The 6573-nt window shown below is 43.6% G+C and overlaps 1 pseudogene; it reads right to left on the bottom strand.

Moving 5' to 3' along the window:
- Nucleotides 1-446: 446 nt before the first annotated feature.
- LOC118634479 overlaps nucleotides 447-6573 on the bottom strand; it is a 79634-nt pseudogene continuing 73507 nt past the window's right edge.

Genomic DNA, 6573 nt, shown 5'->3' with positions numbered 1-6573 from the left:
CAGGCCTCTTTCCTGGGTCTGAGGCTGGATGTGCCTCCAGTGTCCAGAAGCAGCTCCTGGAGAAGGTTGGGAGATAGATCTTGGATTTGGTGCTGCATTATTCACATTATATCTCAAGTATCTAAGTCATTATTGAGTACAATTTTCAAAGAGTGAGGATAAAACATTTTTAAACAGTTTGTTAACCCATCAGAGAAATGGACAGGTTGGGTCTGTATCATTTTAAAGCATAGACCAGGCCCTGGCCGGTTTGGCTCAGCAGTTGGAGCATTGGCCTGTGGATCAGAGAGTTTGGTTTTTGCTAGGGGCACGTACCAAAAACAAAAACAAACAAAAAAATAAAGCGTAGGACAGTAATTGCATATGAGAGTACACACTGCTACGTACAAATTAACTGATCAGACCACAACTTTTCAATGTTTAAAATAGAATAAGCTTCCTGTAGAAGCGGCACCATTGTGACATTTTAACTTTAGTATTACTCTCCTTCTTCCTCACCCTCTCCTTCAACAGAATCCACACCAACCTCCTCATAATCCTTCTCAAGGGCAGCCATGTCCTCGCAGGCCTCAGAAAACTCTCCTTCCTCCATGCCCTCACCCTGGACCGGTGGACGAAGGCACACTTGGCGTACCTCAGGTCAAAGCTGTGGGCCAGGTGAGCCCAGGCCTCAGCAGTAGCTGCGGTGTTCACTATGCACTCGCTGTACTTTGGCCAGGTCTCCACCAGGTACCGCAGTGGGAGGCTGGTACTTAATGCCAACTTTGGAGCCAGTGGGGCTCCAGTCCACAGACTGAATGGTATGCTTGGTCTTAATGGTGGCAATAGCAGCAATGACCTCTTTGGGGACCATGTCACCTTCGTACAACAGGCAGCAAGTCATGTATTTACAGTGGCGAGGACCACATTTTCACCATCTGGTTGGCTGGCTCAAAGCACACATTGGTGATCTCTGCCACAGAAAGCTGTTCATGGTAGGCTTTCTCAGCGGAGATGACAGGGGCATATGTGGCCAGAGGGAGGGGATGTGGGGACACAGGTTGGTCTGGAATTCTATCAGAGCAATATTTATGGCTCCATCAAACCTGAGGGAGGCAGTGATGGAGGACACAATTTGACCTATCAGCCTATTCAGATTAGTATAGGTTGGGCACTTAATATTGAGGTTTCTACGACAGATGTTGTAGATGGCCTTATTGTCAACCATGAAGGCACAATCATAGTGCTTCAGGGTGGTGTGGGTGGTGAGGATAGAGCTGTAGGGCTCAACTACAGCTTTGAACACCTGGGTAAATGGAGAGCTCCAGCTTGGACTTCTTGCCATAATCAACAGAGAGATGATCATCAGCAGGGGGGTGAACCCAGAACCAGTTCTCCCATCAAAGCTATGGCAAAACAAGAAGCTCCGAAGACCTGTGCATTAGCCGGTTTCTGAATTCAGACCAAGACAAGGTCAAAGATCTCCTTGCCAATGATGTAGTGCCCATGGGCATAGTTACTGGCAGCATCTTCCTTGCCTGTGATGAGCTGCTCAGGGTGGAAGAGCAGGCGGTAGGTACCAGCACAAACTTCATCAATGACTGGGTTTCGGGTCTACAAAACCCATGCTTGCCAGTGACTGTCTCATTGGAGGTGTTGAAGGAGCCATCTGCCCAGGAATGGTCTTGTCACTTCACATCTGGCCATTGGGCTGGACGTCCTGTTCCAGGCAGTAGAGCTCCCAGCAGGCATTGCCAATCTGCACATCAGCCTGGCCAACGTAGATGGAGTGCACTGATGCGTGGTTGCAGTTTTGCAGCTGCCAAGAGGATGGAAGACAGACAGAGAAGACATTGTTGCTTCTTATAGCATCACTCTTAGGCAGTCAATGTAAGACAACCTGATTTAAATTTTATGTATTTAGACATATGGTAGGCAGTCCTCCATTTTTACTTTTATCCTGGTCTCTGAAAATATTATAGGTGAGCCTGCTGCAAAAATTCTATATTCACTCATTCATTCATTCATTCACATATTATTTGATGTCTCTCTATTGATATTCTCTGTCTGATGACATTATCATCATACCTTTCTTCTTCTTTTATAAAAACATTTTTTAAAAAAAATTCTTACCCGAGGTTATTTTTCTATTTGTTTTCAGATAGAGTGGGAGGAATGGAGGGGGACAGAGAGCGAGAAAGAGAGAGAAAGAGAGAGAGAGAGAGAGAGAGAGAGAGAGAAACATCAACATGAGAGAGACAGACGAGAGAGAAACATCAACATGAGAGAGAGAGACACAGCGACTGGTCGTCTCCCACAACCTGGACTGGGGACGAACCGCAACCGAGGTACATGCCCTTGACCAGAATCGAAACCCTGACTCTTTGGTTCACGGGTTGACACTCTAACCACTGAGCAAAACTGGCCAGGGCTTTTGAAAAAAAAATTTTTTTAATTCATAGTTTCCTTTTGTTCTTTCAACAAATTTTTTATGGCAACTTTGAAGTCTTTTTCTGTTAATTCTATCTGTTTGCTCTCACAGGCTGTTTCCATTGTCTGTCCAGTAGTTGGGTCATACTTTCCTATTTCTTTGCATGTCTTTTAATTTTTTTGTTGGAAACTAGACATACTCCCTCCCTCCCCTACTCCAAGGCTTGTTATTATTATTTGCTTGTTTAGTGTTTAGTGACCGGTTGGATCATTTCAGAGGTTTCACTCCCCTCCCTCCTACCTCTACCTACCTATTTCCCTTCCAACCAAAACATAAACACAATGTAAAGCTTCTGATGTTGTACCTCAGGGAAGCACAGCTGGGTATGCCCACGGTCACTCTGGGGTGACAGTGGGTTGAGTAGGACTTTAGTCTTCTCTTTCCCTGACCACTCCCAGCTGTTAGACTCCACTGTTGCTGGCTGATTAATTGCCTTATTGTTTTCCACAATATCCTAGAGACTTAAATTGCTCCATAGAAACATCCAATTACATTCAGGCTCCCTTGAAGGAAAAGTGCCTGTGTCACTGTTCAGTATTTGTTCCGACACTAGGAGGAGTCCGCCCACATCTCTTCCTCAGCGCTCTTCAGAAAATTAGTCAGCCTCCAGTTTAGCCTCTATCTTTACTAAGTCTACAGACATCCTCCTCATTCCCCCCAACCACAACATCCACTGTTTTTGAGAGCTCCCTTAGGCTTAAAATTCTCTACACTCTGTTTCAAATGAAGCTAGTTCCTTTGGGAAGAGATTAGGAGCTATCTGTTTTATGACATGTTTGTCTCCCTAGACAAAATCTCTGAGCCAGGGATCTGGAGCTGGGAGTGGGAACAATGGCACCCCTTTTTTTGTGAGTGGGATCCCCCAACTTTAGGAGTTGAACACTGAGTAGATGGGATGAGGGGGGCTGAGAGGAGTTGGGGGCATTCGCCTGAGGTGTTCTTAGCGTGCCTCTGCTTGCAGGAACCACTGCCTTACAAGCCAGGCTGGCAGTAATGGAGGACCCAGTAATCTCAGAAGCACTGCACCGAAAGTAAAGCCTACCTTCCACAAATAGTTGCTTAAGGGAGCTCCCACCTCTCCACTGCCCTTGCCTACAACTTGCCCTCAGCAACAGGGAGTTGAGATAGAAGAATTGCTGATGTCCTGATCCTCTAGGACAAAAGCCCTCCACTTGGAGCTGGGGGAGAGGAAGCCCTGTGCTCTTGGCTCCGCAGTATGGAGCAGAGTCCCTGCCTTGCTGAACTGGGAGGGGACAGGAAAGGAGTAGCCTTGGCTCAAATACTGCAGACTCCCTTTTCTTAGGAGTTTTTATAGATTTCCTTGCATAGACATTCCCTCACTTACTGTATGCCTTTAAGACCATTCCCAGGGGCTTTGAATGACTTGAAAAAATAATTTTCACAGATTTCACTGGGCAAAAGGTATGGAGAACTCCTCAAGCTGTCATGCTAGAAACCGATATTCATTTACATTTATTTGGACATTCTGTGGAGTATGCCAGGTGCTTCACTGTGTTGAGAATATAGTAGTAAACAAAAGGGACACAGTCTCTTAGTCAGGCACTTGACATATGGAGGGCACTCAGTAAGTGTTTGTCAAATGAATGAATGACTAGCAAATAAAAGTTCCTTTTGTTGTTGTTGTTGTTTGTTTTATACAAGAGGTCTGGGAAATTCTTGAAACATCTTGCTAGCTGAGTGTATAGACATTTAGAAACACTAGGGAAGATGTGAGGGCAATGTCTGTCTACAAGAGCTTTGCTCTATTACACTGTTTGCATAATTTTCTTCTAATCCCAACCTTATTAAAGGAGCACACAGGTGGTAGTTACTATCACTATTCTCTGTCCCCCCAACCCTGACTTTGGGGACCTGCATTAAGGATTAAAAGTGTGGCCTTACCACATGGTTGCAGGCCTGGTGCTACAAGGCATATTTTTGGCATGGTCCTGGCCAGGGAAAACCCTTTTTTGGGTTATGCAACCTCCGAAGACCAGCCTGTTCTCATTCATCCGGAATTCTCTAATTCACATTTCTTCCAGTATCTGATTATGTCCTTTCCAAAAATCTACAATATTAAGTTTTTCTAATTCTCACTGTTCTCTTAGGGAAATATGACAGAAGTGCTGGGGCTGGGCCATGAGAAGAGAAAAATTAAGGTGTCCAGTCCTGGAAAAGTTTTGCTGCCACGCTCTGACCTGAGAACTTCATGAATGGAAGGATAGAATGAAAGGTCAGCTGTCCAGGCGGGTTGTGTTTGGCAGGGTGATGCTGAGACATTAGAAGAACTGGGAAACTTTGTCAAAATATATGTTTTTAACCTGAGAACCTCTCAGAGTCAAGTAAGTGTAGAGGTAGCAGGTAGGCAGCTAATGGAACTGAAGGAGGACATGAGATGTGTGTAGGTTGAAATAGTTCTCCCCAGAAACAGATAATGTTAATGTCAAGGATCTACATAGATATTCCTAGAAGCTTGCAGATCAAGACTATGATTTCAGGAAATCCCAAAACAAGCGTGTACCATCTCCAGCTCATTGTGTCTCATCTGCTCTGAACTTAGGTACAAGCAGACCTAGTGAAAAGTAACTTATTTCAGTGCCCATGAAAAATGCTAAATAAGCAACCCTGGAGGAAAACATCTTCCATGCACAAATTGGGGCAAGCAGCCCCTTTCTGGGACTTGAGAAAGCCGGGCTAGGAGGTGTTGGACTTGCTGTTGGGCCAACTTTCCCCAGAATGACCAGGGAGATCTCATGCTCCTATGATTTTGTTTTTACGTTAAAGCACTAAAATATAACTTTACCTTTAGATTTTTTCCAGGAATATACACTTAAGTTGAAAACACTATTTTGTCCTTCACATATTCATTTACTCAATTAATTTCTTCAACAAACACTCATTAAATACTAACTATGTGCCAGATACTGTTCTAGGCACTAAGATAAAGATGAATAAGATATAGTTTCTGACTATAGGAATTCCAGTCTAATAAGGTTAATGAATCCTTATGCACATAATTACAATTGGACAACATTCAGAGAATGACAGGAGTCTGGGAATACAGAAGGGCAGAACCTAATTCTGACTGTGTGAGGAAGGTTTCCAAGGAGGAAGGGACACTTAAATTGATTTAAAAGGAGAGTGGGAATCAGCCAGATAATAGAGGGTTGAGTACAGACATTATGAGCATAAAGTCGACCTATACATAGACACAGAGGTGAGAAAGCTCATTAAGTGTTCAGGGAACTACAAGAGCTGGGTTTATTAGTTCATTAATTGTATGAAGAGGGAACAAGAAATAGGCAGTGCTATCCTTGAGAACATTTTTATGGCTCATTAAGGTGCTTGAACCTGCCTTTCTAGGCAAAGAGGAGCTTTGGAGCGTTGTAAACACTGAAGGGCATGGCTTTGGGTAGAATGGATTGGGGGACTGGGGATAATATTGAAGTCAGGTAAACCAAAACTCTGTTGATTAATAGACATATAGGAAGTCTTAGAGTTGAGAAAGAGTTTGGAGTTATAATCTGTAAGAACTGGAGGTTGAACGCAGGCATGTGGGAGAGCAAGTAATCAATGATTGTCAAACCTAGTGTCTTGCTGTCAACCTCACCTTAAGAGTGCTGTGATCAGCTACCCATGGTCCTTCCTAGTCTCCCAAACAGCTTGGATAGTAAATCACAGAGCTTGTCTTTTTATGTATTTATATCTTGAAGATTCTTTCCCTCCCAAGAACCCTATAATAAACTGTAAAAATGACTGAGAAGCAAACACCTTTAAAACTCGCTAATGTGTCTGTTGAACAAATTGTTCACATTGTTGAACTAGATCTTAATAATTACTTTGGGGACATTTTTCTTCCTCTGGGGACTTTCCACACATGAACTTTAAAAAAATCTTTTTTGTACTCTTTTTGAGGGGAGAAGATGAAGACGAAAAAGCAAAGGTACGTTGCCCTTAGCAACTCGACTTCAGTTATCATAAGCACCACTGACCAAAAATACTGACTTAATTAAAGGATAACACTGGCAGCCTACAGGGAAAGGTCTACCTACTCTGATTCCAAGTACCATGAAGGTCAGCATTTTAGACTGGAATAGAAATCT

The sequence above is a fragment of the Molossus molossus genome, unplaced genomic scaffold, assembly GCF_014108415.1.
Source record: "Molossus molossus isolate mMolMol1 unplaced genomic scaffold, mMolMol1.p scaffold_m16_p_1, whole genome shotgun sequence".
Lineage (NCBI taxonomy): Eukaryota > Metazoa > Chordata > Mammalia > Chiroptera > Molossidae > Molossus > Molossus molossus.
The sequence above is the reverse complement of the archived record's forward strand: the minus strand, read 5'-3'. Positions and strand labels throughout refer to the sequence as shown.